The sequence below is a fragment of the Pogona vitticeps genome, chromosome 3 (genome assembly GCF_051106095.1).
Source record: "Pogona vitticeps strain Pit_001003342236 chromosome 3, PviZW2.1, whole genome shotgun sequence".
Classification (NCBI taxonomy): domain Eukaryota; kingdom Metazoa; phylum Chordata; class Lepidosauria; order Squamata; family Agamidae; genus Pogona; species Pogona vitticeps.
This window is the reverse complement of record NC_135785.1, coordinates 231,418,535-231,436,304: the sequence shown is the minus strand read 5'-3', so window position 1 is coordinate 231,436,304 and position 17,770 is coordinate 231,418,535. Positions and strand designations below refer to the sequence as shown.

General features: G+C 39.4%; 1 long non-coding RNA gene across 1 annotated transcript in view; it reads right to left on the bottom strand.

Moving 5' to 3' along the window:
• Positions 1 to 17,770, bottom strand: part of LOC144588020 (uncharacterized) — a 70,659-nt gene that overhangs the window by 6,156 nt on the left and 46,733 nt on the right. The window lies entirely within an intron of this gene.

Here is a 17,770-nt window from a genome sequence, read left to right as displayed (position 1 = left end):
TTTCTTTCTTTCTTTCTTTCACAACAGTACAATTAAAGATATATCAGATAGATTTTGGCCAATAAAGGACAACATCCTGAGTCGCCCAGGGGCTCGCATTATGCTCTTGCTGGATCCCTTTTTATAGTAGTAGAAGCCTATATTTGTTGTGCTTTCTGACAAAAGATGAAAAGAAATATACTCGAGAGAAAGCAGTGAATGTTTATTTCATTGATGCCAAGCTACTATAGATTTCCATTCCAAACATTCTTACTTAAGAAATCTCATCCAGAGTGGGCTGTAGAATCACAGCAAGCCTGTCATCCAAGTCCTTCTGCAAGATAGGAGGCTGAATTTAATACTGTATTTAGAACTGTATCTGTTTCAATGAAAGTTGCTGGGATGTAGACACATAGAGCTTTTCTTCCCTCGAGGTGACTTTTGTCATATGTTGTCCACACTGTGAAATTTGGTGCAATCTAGCCGGTGCTTAAAAGGTCCTTATCTTCGGTGTGATCTATTTTAACTCAAATACCTGTCCACAAGGTTGGATCGTATTAAGCAGAAACACAAGTGGACAATGTCTTTTTTCTGTGCCAAAAACTGCCATCAGGGAACCATGTATCATAACTATATACCAGTGCGGACAGGCATAAAAGCAAAGGCCTGTGGTACTTAGGACATAAGATTATTTGGAACAATTAGTTTCATCATCACGTTTTATGGGCAAGTGGAAAGATTTGTAACATATTATCCTTATTGGTGTAAAGCAGGTATTTTATGTTCTTATGGCTCGGGGTTCTCTTAAAACCCTGGCTGACCTCTGGAATGGAGAAACATCCTGGACAGAGCTTCTATAGGTGCCCATAAAAGTTCTGCAGTAACACTTTATAGGCAACCTACATTTTTGGGAGAAAAATTGATTGAATCCTCAGCGGCCTCTGGTATATAACAAAATGTCAAGCACTATTGTGGTTTAAAATGGTGCTAATTTGTGTGGAGTTTTTTTCTGCTCTGGATCACAGTTTGGGGGAGCACAGAGCCACCTTTTTTTCCTGCCTGTCGTATGCCAACCCCTTCCCCATTTCACTCATTTAACACCCTCTCGCTCATGTCTGTTTTAGTTTTAACTTAGTAAGGGTGGTTACCTGAGATAAAACATAAGGAGTCCCTTTCTTTTCAGGAGGTACTCTACAGAGCCTTCAGGGATCAAGGCTCCAAGGCTGTGGATTCACCTCCGCCTGTCTCTCCTCTACCACCCTCCTTTGCCATTCCCCAGTTCTCCCTCAAACACCAATGTATCTTCAATTTCTTTTACTCTTCTTTGCACCTTGTTCACTTATGTGGAGATGCACATTGAAACCTGTTATTAAAGCACATATCCGAAGATGCACTTTTTTAAAATTAAAGGTGCACGACATTCCCATGATGTGATGTAGCACCCAGTCCCTGGCGTGCTCACATATACAAGATTAAAACAGAGATAAAAGCAGAGTAATGTCTATGTGTGTTGTAAGCAATCTCATGCCTGTTTGCAGCTAACCCACAGTAAATACATTTTCTCTGACTTATTGTGAAAGTGTAGTTCCAGCCAATGACAGTATCCGTAATTAGTTACTTTCAACTGTGGTGAGATTACTTTCTACTTGTTTTTGCAATTAGGAGAATATTACTACTTACCTACATTTTTACCATCAAAAAAGGCTTCTATGCCACTCACAGACATGCATGTTTTATTAATTTTATTGGAATTGACTCTGATGTCGGGAGAAATATAAATAAATACATTTGTTGCTGCTGCTGCAATTCAGAGCACTAGGTTGCATTGAAGCCACTCTAGGAAGTGCGGCTGGCTGTCACCCACACTTCCTGTGATGGGTTCAGAAGGTCACATCAGTGAACACCCTAGTTTGATTACACCAGATAAATAACAATGTTTCTGAACACCTTTCAGGAAGGCAAGTGGCACATCTAAGGACCTGTCAGAAACAATATGTCCCTACTAGAAAGCTGTAGATTTTTGCTTGATGAGTTTGGTACATCATATTATGGGCCAACATCCTGTTGAGTTACACAGCTGGAGAGGGGTAATCAGTTTTCCCCAGCACCAGCAGACTCCCATTTGATGCCTGCTGTCACACCAGTTTCAAGACTGGTCACAGAGATGGTTAAATGATCAGTGATAAGGGAAGTCTGCGAGAATGGGAAACACTACTCTTCCACTCATAATAGGGCATGGGCCTATAAACTATTTTAGTTCCTGTGGAGCTGGGAATTACTAATATATCTTTGGTTGATTCTTTTTAACCATTTTTTTCCTCTGCAAGAGGTTGGTAATTTGTCTATAATTTCAACTGCCATTCCAAATTCCTTTTATCATTTCTATCTGCATGTGTAAATCACACAATTAAAACATACCAAGCCCTCTTACTGATTCTATTTCTATGTATATATTTCTGTCTGTAACCTTATTTGGAAAAATATTGAAACAGTGCAGGAAATAATAAATACAAATTTCTCAGGGGTGTTGGAAGCTGGCTGTAATTTTGAATATGTACAAGTTGAATATGTTCTTTCCATTGGCTTTGCAATCAAAGCCTGTTATCACTGGCAGTATCTCTTTCTCAGTTTTAATTTTCCATCATTTTCTCATACCTACATTGTCTTGTTGCAGAGTTTAGGAGTTTTCCTTCCACTTTCCACTAAAAAAAATGGGCCAAGAAAACTGAATTAACTCTTCACAAAACATTAGTGGAACACAGAGTCCAGTTTCAAGCATATAACCAACAACTGATTTGTTTGGATTTTTCTCTCTCTCTCCAACCTCTCTCACACATTCTTTTTAGGAAGAGTTCAGCTATCTCAAGAAACAGCACAATTTAAGCAATTAATTCTGTGTGTGTTCCAATATCCATTACATCTTTCATATAAGAAATTGATGTATTCCTTCATTTGAAAGTTGGGGTAAATTAGGCTTGCAACATCTGGAATGATACAGGTTCCTTGCCCTGCTTTATAGTACATATCTGGATCATACTATTTCATTTCTGCACAATTATGAAGTAGCCACAACTTTATAGTTTGCATGACTTATGTAAAAGCTTTCACTGAACAATGGACAAAACCATCTCATTCTTCCATTAGCAGCTATACCTCGAACAAGAAATCAACATTGATCTATTTATTTTGTCTTTTCATGGGACCCATTTTATGATATTAGCAAAATAAGTAGATTTTAAATAAGTTAATGTCTGATTGTACAATGGGTTAATTCTTTCCCCTGGCTCCTTAGGGATTTCCCACCCCTCCATCATTATTTGTGAATGAATAGCTCTTGGTTGTACTGAAATGGAGCATTTTGTTTTACTAGTCTGAGCATACACTAAGTTAATATGCATCTGATGCCTAATCACATTTCTCAGGAAAGGAATTCATAAATTCAGAGGAAGGTTTATTTATTTTTAAAGGGCCATTCAGTCAGAAATGAGCCTGTACAAATGTTATTGTGAAGTTTCTTGCTTATTTGATATTATTGAAAAGGGTGGAAACGTTTGCTCTCTTTGCTTATTATAAGACCATTGGTGATGGTTCTGGCAGACATTTCTAGAAATATTATCAAGGGGAGCTCACAGTAGAAAGATGCTAGAGAAGCAGCACTTCATATAGAGTAAAATGTAAGATGAAGTAGAGTAAAAGGTGGATATTATCCCACTTCCTTTCTAAAATTGACACCAACCCATTTATTTTCAACAGATGTGATCATGTCTGGCTTGATTAGAAGCAAAACCAAATCACACTGAGCACTGTTCAAAGATACATACTCTGAAGAATATTTATGTCTACTTGTAGAAATTGCTATAGCCCTTAAAAGATCAGTGTGATTCTACTATCTTCCTAGCTCTTAGGGAGGCAGCAAGATTACACCTTGCAAACTGAGTCTGATGCCTAAACATGGCTATTCTTTGTCTCCTGCCAGTTATACTGTAGTTGTACTGTACCCACAGCAATGACTTTTATACTCTTACCAGACATTGGCTACTGAGGGTGTAGCCAATAGACACCGAGGATGTAGGTAATGGATACAGCAAGTAGTGTAGTGAAAGTATGTTAGCCTCCTATGCCCGCACTACGGTTGGGGTGTCCGAAGAGGTCAAAATGAAAGAGCCAAATATGTAAAGCAATATTACAACAAAGCTCAAACATAGTTAAGAACAACCCTTCCAGAACAGAATGGAATGCTCTAGGCCTAAGATCATAAGAATAATCTTTCTGGATTACATGAAAGATCCTTCTAATTTACTTCTGGAAAATGCCATTGGGGAATCTTTTGGTACACCTTTAATGATTATTCCAAGACAGCTGGCATGAATGTATATCTTCACCTTTCCTTTGATTTTGATCTATAGCTGTGTTGATTTGCAAAGAATGGGCACCTCTTCTCCATTAGGGCTCACTATAGTGAACATGTACTGGGGTTCTACAGCAAAAGGGTGGCGCGCAAAAATTTTCCTTATGTCTCTGTCAACAAAAAATGCCTCCAAGATGTTAGCTCTGTGATCGTCATAATATTGGCAGTAATACAGCACGGTCCCAATTTTATAAACGTAGCACGAAAGATCTAAAGACAACTAACAGTGGCTTGTCTAAAGGCCACATCTTTTGCACATTTAATTTGGAACATATTCCAGGAAATACAATTACTGTACATTCAATTTATAGGTTATTGCAATTTATTTTCCATCCAGCATGCAATACATGGATCTATTACAAATCTACCTGCTTTTGATTAGGGTTTTTACTTGTCTTCTCAATCAATTCCAGGAAATCGTTTGGTGTGGATAAAAAATTGAAATAAACACTGAGAATACTGAAATTCCCCATGAGACATTTAAAATGAAAATCTGGCACTTGTGTTAGGAGGAAAGATATGTCATTCTCTGTGTTCTAAATACTCTCTATCCAATATATGAAATGTAATGGGTGCTTACTTAATTATGGATAGAAAGTTATTGTAGATTTTATATCTCTAGCCACTATGTATAAGAAACAAACCCCACCCTCCAAGAAAGTCTTGTGGCACCTTTAAGACTAACTGTTTTATTGCAGCATTAGTTTTTGTGAATTACAATCCAAGTCCTAGACCCATTGCCCAAAAATCCTGTTGCATAATGTAAGCAAAGTTGTATATTTCAGTCTATTCTTTATTGGTAAATAAAGAGCCTTCTCTGCAATCTTAGTTGAAGTGTACCAAGCCAGCGTGTGTGCACATCCCTGAAACCTTCAACATGAGCTCATTTCCCTGTGAGGAGCAGCCTGAAATTCATGACTTTCCTTACGCCATGGAGTGTGATAATTTGGACATTGGTCATTCATATATACATAGTAAACATGTTTGGGGGAGGGTCAAAATGAAACAGAAAATGATAGCTGCATTATTAACACTGGCAGTGAACTTTCAAAGTGTTGATTATATAAAAATCCTGACAATTGGATGAGCAAATTGCTAATGCTAACCATCTGCAGGCTAAAATGCAACAATTATGCTTTTGTCTTTGAAAAGTTGAAGCAATGAGCTCCCTTCTAAGGAAGTGGTAATTGTACCTTGGGGGGCAGCTAGAAAGAGACTGCAGATCTTGGAAACATCAGTATTTGCACCAATGCTAAAATTTGTAACCAAAACATAGGTGACATTTCATTATGGTAATGTCAAACTATTAAGTACCATGTGATGAAACGACTGACTGGTCTGCAATTAATATATTTATTTGATTTTTTAAAAAATCAGTTTAAATTATCAAAAATCACAAAAAATGTCACTTATCTCCCGTTATTCTCCCAAATAAATATATTAACGCAAAACAGTGATTTTTACTCAATATTGCAATACTTTGAGGGTTAACAATTAAAATAACAAATTCTTAACTAGTGTTGAAAATGTTTAATGAATTAAGAGCACTAAATTAGTCTTTAATTATTTCCAAGCTAACGGGACAAACAAGAAGCTCAAGCACTCACCAAATACAGCAAGTGTTACTTCTGCTAGTAAGAACATAATAAGCAGTTCTGTTCATGTAGACTTGGGGAAGTCTAAGTGGAAAAGAATATTTGTTTGTCTAGAGATTGCTTGGTAAAAAGCCTACAGGTATTATATAAAAGGAAGAAATTAATGTATTTGGTGGTGTTTTTTTTTTTTTATTTCTGAGGGACAGTGTGGCAAAAACATGATGTCCTGCCAGTGGTAATATTGGTTAGCTCACAGTCAGATGACTGTGAATACTGTATGCTGGTTATCACACAGACTCTCTAGGCTTTGAGGTTTTGCCTAATACAATGTTTTCTTTCCTTACACCGTCAGTAAGAACCTCATCTATATATTTTGGTTTGGAGGCTAGGGTTTAGAATGTGAGGTTTGCTATTGGAAGTCACTTGACATGCCTCCTGGACCACCTCTGCTTTCAGCACTGATAGGAAGACCACCTCTCACTGTATGTTGCAACTACATTTCCCTCTCAAAACAACGTTTCTGGTACTGAAGCAACATTCATTTGTGAATTTCAGCCCTTTGTGATTTGGAATGATTACATGAGCACACTTCCCCCTTTGTAAAGAAATCACATCCACACTATGTCTATGTTTCCTTCTAAGAAAACAAGAAAGCTTGTGTTTATTAGAGAAACACACTCAGGATTGGAAAGGAAATAGAAGTCCTAGTTCTAGCTCATTAAGTTAGAGATGTCAGGGGTTATGCCTGTCTCTTTCAACTCTATAGAATAAAGAAAAGATGTTTCCTCTTTGGGGAGACAAGAGAAAGGTGTATGAAAGAAGGAAATGAATAGCAATCTAAGAATAACCATCTAAAGTTGAAGGAAGTTCAGCAAAGGTCAGAGCAGGTAAAAGACAGTCTAGGAAACCTGAAGAGATCTTCTCTTTCTACTCTTCCCCATGCAAAGACCATGCAACGTCTCTAATGTGAGCTGAGTTGCACTCCATCATTTCCAAACACTTACAATGGCAGATAGTCTAAGTGCGTAGACTCCACTGGCATGCTCCCCAGTCCCCCTCCACTTTTTCAGGCTTTTGGATGGACCATGTTGCAACATAGAGAAATGCAATCTGACACAGAGCCTGTGAATCCTGTATCCAGATGGCAATGGGCAGAGATGGGCTCCAGCCTTTAATGACACCTCACATTGGGGTGGGGGTGGAAAACCTACCCAGAATCTCCCAGCTGGTGAGAAAGCTTGAATGACTCTTTTTGGGGGGAGGGGAACCTCTGCCCCCCCCCCAAGTTAGTTCATATAAAATATGAAAAAGTACCCTTAAGGTGGCTTTCTTTTTCAATATTTGTAACATTTTGCACTAGTTGACTACACCAATATATTTACAAAGAGAAATTTACTTCTGAAATTAATTTGTTCCTATTACTCATTACAATGCTTGAGAAGTAGCAGATTGCCTACATATCATAATATTGAAAAAGTAATTTGTTACATTATTTGTTGCACTGTTCATATTTTTGTTACTTTTTCTTAGGGGAGGGGAAGGAGGATTGATAACCAAATAGTGCAAAGTTTGAAACAATCCTGTCCAAGTACTTCTCAAATGCCCTTTAAAGTAACTTTTAAAAGCAACTAGAGAATGTTGTACATTATGTTACATAGCAGAGTAACTTTGTTCCTACTCATTTACATTAATTTTAGAACATAACTTCAGTATACAGTATTAATGTTATTCCCTACAGGGAACTACTTGTAGCACATCATTTTCAAGCTTTGTATTTACCAGACAACCACAAATGAATTGATCTGAGTTATTTTATGCAGACTTTTAGTATTGACATCTAAGCTTAATTGTGAGTTTACTAGATACAGTATTAGATACAGGCTGGTGAGTGGTGCAGCCGCCAGGGAACATATCAAGCCGACTCTATATAAGTTACATTGGCTACCAGTTGCTGCCCGGGCCCAATTCAAAGTGCTTGTTTTGACATATAAAGCCCTAAACGGCTTGGGCCCTGGATACCTGAAGGACCGCCTCCTTCCATATGAACCTACCCGGCAGTTAAGATCTAGCCAGGGGGCCCTTTTGAAAGAACCATCCCTTAAGGAGGTAAGAGGGACGGTTTGTAGACAAAGGGCCTTTTCGGCAGCCGCCCCCAGACTATGGAATGCCATCCCGACTGAGATTCGTCTGGCGCCGACGCTGATGACATTTCGGCGCCAGGTCAAAACCTTCCTGTTCCAGAAGGCTTTTAATTGAAATAATATTAGCTGTGGGTCTGATGGCAATTTTAATTGTATTTTAATTGTATTTTAATTATTTTATCTTTTACTGTGTTGAATTTTAATTATTGTAAGCTGCCCAGAGACCTCTGGGTAGTGTGGGTGGCATATAAATTGAATAAATAAATAAATAAATAAATAAATAAATAAATAAATAAATAAATAAATAAATAAATAAATAAATAAGTAATTAATTTTCCTGAAGTATCTTCAAATTAAAAGAAAGAGAAATGAATCCTGTATTAAATTATTTGAAAGAACTTTTCTTTTCCATTTATCTTTACACTTGTTGGGACAACATTTAAAAAAAAACACCTCCTTTACCATCTGGCAATCACATGCATGTCTACACTTTTTATTGCAATGTTCATTATACCACAGTCAGGAAGCTAAGTAACCGACTAAACAAGTAACACTTTGCCAGGAAGTTACTAACTTGTAGGGAGAATGTTAGACTCACTTCCTGGTTCTGGTCACATAACACATCAGAGGTGCAAGATATTTTAATGCAGCCAGCAGATTTATCAGGTAATACTGTACATAGTGACTGTAATACAGGGTGTGACTACATTGAATAAAATGCAGGAAATGCTGTGGGATTGAAATGATCTGATTTGCTTCCCCCCCACATTGACCACATGCCATAAAAACAAATGTGAATCAACCTGGACTTCCCTTCCCATCCACAGTTTTTAATTTTTCTGCTGGGGCTTCTTTTTTCCCCTGACAGCAGATCAATTCACTTTGGTTCAGGTGGTGCGATCACTTCAACTGATGTAGAAAAGTGTGACTTTGCATGGACATTACTCTCTGCCAATCCTTTCCAGGCAGAATAATACCATTTATTTGCTGTTTTAAAAACCTAATGCCACTACTGTCACAAATAAAAGAGAGGCAAAAAAAAAGAAAAAAGAAAAGAAATAGAGAATGAGAGGAGGAAGTGAGAGGAGGAAATTGCCATCAGTTCTTGTTTATACCTTATTAAATTAGATATTTGCAAACCAGGAGGGTACAGGAGAGTTACGATAACAACCAGCAAACAAGGTCTAGTCAATTTCCTTCTCCTACCCTGACTGGCCAGTTAACTTGATTTCACCCAGGAAAACCTGAATTCCCAGGTGTGACTTCACAATTGCATTTATCTATGTAAGTAGTATCCCCCTCCTCTAGTTTTTCAAAGTAAAGATTCACTTCTGAAATGAATTTGTTGTTGTTGTTTTGTCGTTAAGTCTTGTCCGACTCTTCGTGACCCCATGGACCAGAGCACGCCAGGCTCTCCTCTCTTCCACTGCCTCCCGGAGTTGGGTCAAATTAATGTCAGTAGCTTCGATGGCACTGTCCACCCACCTCATCCTCTGTTGTCCCCTTCTCCTCTTGCCCTCACACTTTCCCAACATCAGGGTCTTTTCCAGGGATTCCTGAAATGAATTATGTCATTATAAATTATAGAATGTTGACACTGGTTCAGCTCTGCAGAGCAAAGCTTAGAGGAACTGAAGAACCAAGAACACAACTACACTGATTTTCAGAATGTATTAAAAGGGCATGACATGGTTGTCCTTTAAATCTGAAATAGTTTATATACGGAAGGAAAGAATAAAGGACTTGTAGAATATATGTAAATTAAGCATTTTTTCTATATGGGTACATTTCACATAACAATATACACTTCTATGCTGACCTATCTAGGAAGGCAAAAATCCTCTACTCTGCCTCTGAAAAACTATCAAAACCTTCTTATTCCCTGGTGCATATATTTTATCAAGAACATACAAGCTATTTGCTTTATACCAAAATGTTTGATGAAAGCTGAAATTCTTGGGACACTATATAAAATGGTGAAATAGCAACGACTGTACAACTAATCTGCATTAAGAAACTAACATGGATTCTACACTTTGAGGCAGCTGGGCACATCGGCAATTGTTGCTTCTCTCTCCCTCTCCCCCCCCCCCCCCCGCTCATGCACAGAAAGCAATTTGGCTATATTTGTGATTGTGGGTTTGTTTGTGAATTGGAGTGTAAACAAGTAAGTCTTCCAAAGTTTGGATAGAACACATGTTTTGCCTACAGAAAGCATTGGGTTCTGTCCCTGAAATTCTTACTTAGCAGGGCTACTACTTATCTCTACTGAAGACCTAGAATTGCTGCCGACAGTTAAAACTGTAGGCAACCTTAATAACACGGAAGCTCCCAATTTCTCTTCCAGCCAGGAGTGACTCATAAAGGTCTCCTGAAGATTAGAGACGTTAATTCAGTAACAATACTAAATTAGCCAAGGTGCTGTCAGGTAGTTTGAAAGGATCATGTTTGATTGACCCAGAAAGGGTAACTTTGCCAGGTGCAATCTCCCTTAAAGTGACCCTTTATTGAAGAATCACTCCTGCCTGGCCTCCAAAAACATTAAAAAATAAAAAATATTGGTGATTGGGGTTAGGCTGAAGAAGAGTTATTGCCTCTACATTGGGTAATCACTAGGAAACAGCTCACACCACCTTGCTCCACAAGTAGTCCACAATACGTGTGATTTTGCAATCCGTTTTGTTTAGTTAAGGCACTGAAGCCATAATAAAAGTAAATCAAGCACAAGTTGTCTCATATTGCTGAAGAGTTCTGAAATCCCAGTAAAATTCAATTTTTCCTACATAGTAGTACAAAGATTCACAAATGAAAATAGCTCTCTAGTAGTTTACCCCTTTATCATTAACTGACACTTGAATAACTCACTCTGAGTAGGAGTTTCTTTATTTTGTTGTTTGAAGTTACAGATTTGTGTATAGTGCTTTCTTTATTGCACACATATTAGCAGCCAATGGAACAGATCAACACCAACAAACTGCCAAGAACTGATGAAAAAGAGGGACCGAACACTCAGGACTCTCTTTGAATTTCAAAAGCTTAGATGAATGATTGGTTAGTGCTGGATAGATATAAAACTCAGAAGATAATCTCCCAGTCACTTAAATTACAGACAGCATGTGAAGTTGTAAATATAACTCCAACATATATTGTCTTACAGCAGCCTGCTATGAAGCAATAGATTTTAGGTTGTCAGGGTGTAAAGTTCTCAATCTGTAGCCGAGCTCTGCCGTTTTATAAATTGGTGGGCCAGGACCTGGAGATCAGCTTGTGCAGTAAAATCTGGAACTGTCAAAGCAAGGATGATTTGTTTCCCCCCTAAGATTTGTAATACATTCATTTTATTGAAGACATTCATGCTTTTTTAAAGGTGAACCAACAATTTTGCATTCTCACCTCATATCACATCAGCGATATAAGTGAGAAATATTTTCTTTTTCACTACTGTGAGGCCAGAGGTTTATGTAGCCTTGTTTGTTTCCTGCATCTCACAGGGCCAGCAGAGAAACCAGGGTGGTTTCCTGACCTAATTTTTGCCAGCTGCTGTTTCTTGTAAACAACTTTGATAAAACAAGTTTTTACTGTAACTGGGATAGATTGAATTGCAACAGATTGATTTGTCCTATAGAAGAACATAAGAAGAGCCCTGCTGGATCAGGCCAAGGGCCCATCTAGTCCAGCTTCCTGTATGCCTCTGGGAGCACACAGGACAACTAGATACAGTATAAGTCTCCTGATACCCCTTCCCTGCATCTGGCATTTGGAGGTACCTTCCTTTTAAGCTTGGAGATTATACAACCCCATAATGGTTTGTAATCTGCAATGGACTTTTCCTAAAGGAATCTGTCCAATCACCTTTTAAAGGCATCTAGGCCAGATGCCATCACCACATCCTGTGGCAAAGAGTTCCACAGACTAACAATACACAGGGTAAAAAATATTTTATTTTGCCTGTTCTCACTCTCCCAACACTCAATTGGAGTGGATGTCTCCTGATTCTGGTATTGCATGAAAGGGAAAAGAGCTTCCCTCTACCCACTTTATCCATCCCCTGTATAATTTTATATGTCTCAATCATGTCTCAGACGCCTTTTCTCTAGACTAAAGAGCACCAAACACTGTAGCCTTTCCTCATAATGGAGGTGCTCCAGGACAGTCATCATTTTAATCGCTCTTTTCTGCTCCTTTTTCAGTTTCACTGTCTTTGTTGAGGTGCAACAACCAGAACTGTACACAATACTCCAGGTGTGGCTTTAACAGTGTTTCGTACAATGGTGTTATAATGTTGGCTGTTTTATTTTCAATCCCCTCTTTGATGATACCCAGCATGGAACTGGGTCTCATTGATGCCTTTGAATTGTGGTGCTGTAGGAGGCTCTTGAGAGTCCCCTAGACTGCAAGGAGAACAAACCTATCAATTCTAAAGGAAATCAAACCTGAGTGCTCACTAGAAGGACAGATACTGAAACTGAGGCTCCAATACTTTGGCCATCTCATGAGAAGAGAAGACTCCCTGGAAATGACCCTGATGTTGGGAAAGTGTCAAGGCAAGAGGAGAAGGGGACGACAGAGGATGAGATGGTTGGACAATGTCATCGAAGCAACCAACATGAATTTGACACAACTCTGGGAGGCAGTGGAAGATAGGAGGGCCTGGCGTGCTCTGGTCCATGGGGTCACGAAGAGTCGGACACTACTAAACAACTAAACGACAATGAAACTACGAGCATGGAACTGCCCTTCTTCACTGCCGCCGCACACTGGGTTGACACTTTCATCGAGCTATCGACCAGTACATCAAGATCCGTCACGAACAGCTCAGAAACCACTAGCTGATAAATTTTGAATTTTTGCCCCAATGTGCATTACTTTACATTTTCTTATACAAGCACACTTGCTATTTTGCCACCCATTCTTCCAGTTTGGAGAGATCCTTCTGGAATTCTTCACAACAATCCCTTCTGGTTTTCACCACCTGGAAAAGTTTTGTGTCATCTGCACTTCACTGTTTATCCCTGTCTCCAGGTCATTTATGAACAGGTTGAAAAGCACCGGACAGATCCTTGGAGCACACCGCTCTGTACTTTACCCTGGATTGATCAAATGACAACCTATAGTTTGAGGACAAGTACAAATGGCTCTGTCAGTCAAGAACAATGGATCATCATCATAGTCATCTTAGACCTGCAGAGCTGGAAGACATCCTATGGACCATCAAGCGCAGCCCTTGTCAAAGAGGCACAGTGGGGAATCGAACTCCCAATCTCTCCTAAACCACTGAGCTATCCAGCAGTTCTTATGAGTTAATTAATAGTATTTATAAGGTTGGTGGTGACATGACACCATTATAGCAACAACAACAAATATTCACAAAAGAGTATTCTTATTTTCCCTAAGAGGTAGTGGATATCTAAAACATTCAGAAACATATTTGTTGCCTGTTGAATTATTGATGTCTGTGGAGTGCCAGAAAATAGCAACAAACCTGTTGAGATAATAGCAATCTTGCATGCACTATTACTGGGTATCAGTAGGAGAGGGCTTTATAGTCTGATTGTTTTTTCCATTTACTTGACTGGTAAAGTTTTTTTCCTGCTTCTGGCATATGAAGGAAGCCTCCGCCCCTCTTCCTGTTTGCTTTTGCTCCCATTGTTTTGTTGATAGTGCTCTGCTTCTTCTGACTACGGTAAGCATGCTGGAACTCCTCCATACTGGACACTCAGTCCCCACCCTTCCTCTGACTGTAACAACTGATGCTTACTGTAAGTAATGATGCCCTTTTCCTACTTCAAATGGTTCTAGAGTGATTTTTGCCATACAAAGTACTAGTTTTGTGTGCAAATCAGGGAGGGTGTTTGGTGAGACTGGGCTGATCTCTCCATCTTACTGGGTTTTTATTCCTGCCCTATACTCTGCTAACTGAAGGAATAAACAAATTCCAAATTTGCCATGGTTGCCTTACCTCACTCACATATACTACCCCTTCTCCACCATTAGCTGCAGAGGCACTTCAGTTTTTACTGTCAGTTTATTTGTATACTGCATAGTATGCAGCATTTTCTATAACACTTTAACCTCAGAGTATTAACATAAACTATAATATAAAAATGTTTTCTGCAAGACTTTCACTATTGCATGCGCTGTAGGACATTTATTCATGACTTTTGCACAGATGATCATAACAGGAGAAAGATGGAATATAAATAATTTTAAAAAATGTTTATTAGTCACTGTCTCAGGCCTTGCAGGAATAAAAATCCCCATGAATTTCCAGTTACACTATCACACCCCAAATAATATTGAGCAAGTTAGTTACATGACAAAACACATTTAGAGGCCCAGCCTTTAGGAAACAGAGGCTTGAGAGAAGGGCCCAGCCCAGCCCAGCCCATGTGTCTGTGACCTAACAAACTACAGGCCTTGTTCAAATCTAATATAAAGAAAGGTGACAGGAAAACAGATGTGAATGAGTTTTTCACAGCACTAGTGTGAAAAGCAGTGGTGCTGATAATTTTCTTGTGCTTAAAAGAGAAACCAGAGGACCCCTGCTTTATGACTAGCATGCCGCATGCTGAATTTCAAACAACTTTCCAGTAATAAGATCAGGCAGTTGCCAGACAAGCAGGCCTACTCCAGTGGCCTGGAATTAATGACACTTCTATATTAAGTGTTTGTAACCATAACTGTGATGTAGAATGAAGTATTTATTGTGTTATTGCAAGAACTATGGGCTGAAAAATAGTGAATTCCAATAAACTTTGTTTTCGCTGACATGAACAAGGTGAACGTTTCTTGAAAGGGAATTTAGGCATTCTTCTCTTCTTTCAAGGACTGAGGTATTTCCTAACAACCCTGGAAACTGAGGGCCTCTGTTCCCAGAGACCAAAAAATGTTTCTTTATGCTAGCTGTTTTGGAGTGTGCAAGTAGGAGTGCTAGCTGAGCTGGATAATCATAGGAATGGAGCTGGCTCAGTGTCAAAATCAGTTTCTGGAAAGGTAGGGTTTTAGACAACAATTTCCAGCATCCCACGGCTGCCAAGGCTACTGGAATAACATGTTTTAGACAAATTTGTTTCTGAGCTATCTAAAAGACTGCATCTCCCTTCATGAGCCTTCCTGAGCATTAAGGTCACCAGGAGAAGCATTTCTGTCAGTCCCACTCCCCTCACAGGCGTAGTTGGTAGAAGGACTAGACATGGAGACGAATATAAAAATGAATCAGGATATTCATTAAATATCCCTGATTCATCAGATATTTGTTGCTTCATATTCTTGGGGTCCAGAGACCCCAACACATACGAAGCAACAAATATAATCCTTTTATATTTGTCCCTTTGTTCCCTATCTGCTTATGCCCGCGTGGATCAGCTGTTCCTCAGGGGCATAAGCAGAGAGGGGGTTTCCCTTCAGGCGGCTTGCTAAAGCCTGTCCGAAGGGATGCCCATCCCTGGGGCTGAGGGATGGCTTGGTTCCCCTTTCCTCCTCTTCCTATGCCCACATAGCATAAAAAGGGGGGGAAGGGATCAAAGAGGGATCAAAGGGATCCCCCAGCCACTGCGGATTGCTTTGATCCCTGCTTTCCCTCCTCTTGCTATGCTCCATGGGGCTTAGCAAGAGGAGGGGAAAGGGGATCAAAGGACTGCATGATCACTTTGATCCTTGCTTTCCCTCCTCTTGCTATGCACAGCAAGAGGAGGTAAGGGGGGGAGACCCAACGAATGACAAATTGATTAGTTGTTAGTTGGGTCACTGGTGGCAATTTGTCTTTTGTGGGTAGTCAAGTTTGATGACCCACGAACCAAGACAAAGTGCCAAAATGGCACTTCATCCCCATCTCTAGTAGGGTCACAGTAGTGGGCCTTCTCTGTCACTGTCCCCAGACTCTGGAACTCCCTCCAACAGGAAGCCAGACTGGCCCCATATTTGCTGTCCTTCTGCAAGCAGGGGAAGACTCTTCAGGCAGGCTTTTCCTTACTGACTGGGCTACTAGAATGGGTTGTTGTGCTCTGTTGCTTTTAAATGTGTTTTTAGTACTGATTTTTTATTTACCATTTTAATATAATACTTGTTTAATTCTTTTAAAGTATTTGCATTCTTACTGTTTTTGGCTTTTAAATACTGTACAGTGGTGCCCCGCATGACTACAATAATTTGTTCCATGAAAATTGCTGTTTAGAGAAATCATTGTCGTACATTTCCCCATTGGAATGCATTGAAACCCGTTTAATGCATTCCAGTGGGGAAAAATCATCATCGTTTTGCGAAGATCGCCCATAGGGCTGCCATTTTGCGAAGCGCCGAGCAGCTGTAAAAATGGTTGTCCTTCAAAGCATCGGTCCCGAAAACAAAGGGAAGCCATTTTGCAAAGCCACCGATCAGCTGTAAAAATCATCATCTTGCGAAAAAACGGTCCGCGAAGCACAGACCAAATCATTGTCAAGCGAAAATCGCCCATTGGAATCACTGTTTTGAGAAAAGAAGACTGGGGGAAGAGAAGATAGCACTTTTCAAATACTTAAAAGGCAGTCATACAGAGGAGGGAAAGGAACTGTTGTCTATCACCCCAGAATTCCAGATACATATTAATGGACTCAAGTTACAGGAAGCCAGATTTGCAGACTATTAGGAAAAATGGCTTAACTGTTTAAACAGTACGACAATTACCTTGGGAGATGGTGACCTCTCCAATTCTGGAGGCATTCAAGAGAAAATTGGACAACCATCTGTCAGATCTGCTTTGATTTGGATTCCTGCATTGAGTAGGGGTTGGACTCAATGGACTTATAAGCACCTTCCCAATTAATTATGCAATTCTATGATATGATATGATTCTATGGTTTTAGGAAAGGTAGTTCTGTTGGCACAAGAGGCTTATATCCACTCCAGTTCCACTACAACCAGTGTACTTTGAGTTTGGATTACACAAGGTCACATATGTGAACAAAAAATATGGGCTTTTAACACATCTGCTTGACCCTGATGTTGGGAAAGTGTGAAGGCAAGAGAAGGGGACAACAGAGGACAAGATGGTTGGACAGTGTCATCGAAGCGACCAGCATGAATTTGACCAAACTCTTGGAGACAGTGGAAAACAGGAGGGCCTGGAGTGCTCTGGTCCATGGGGTCACAAAGAGTCGGACATGCCTTAACGACTAAACAACAACAACGCATCTGCACTCCTGTAATATTTTCATGCCAGAATGTCTCTATCCTCATAATGCTTTTTTTAAAATAAAAAGGCATACACATTTTCATATTTTAATTGATTTTTGCCATCAGCTTCATTCTTCTGTTGGAAACATGCAATGTGCGACAGTCAAAGCATCTATATTCTTATATTTCATATTTTTAATTCCAAAATCTAGAAAAAGGATTCAGTTCCGGTATCAAAATATGCACATGTGTATATGATTGTAATGTGCTTATACAATTTTTTTAAGTATCTCTGAACCTTTAACCAAGAGCCTTATTGACAGGAACACAGAATTATAGAATCATAGAATAATGGAGTTGGAAGGAGCCTATAAGGCCATTGAGTCCAACTCCTTTTGCTCATTTCAGGAATCCACATCAAAGCAGATCTTATAAACAGAACCACTTTCAATTTGAGCAGGCAGGTGGACTTTCTACAGAAATTAATGACTCAGCGT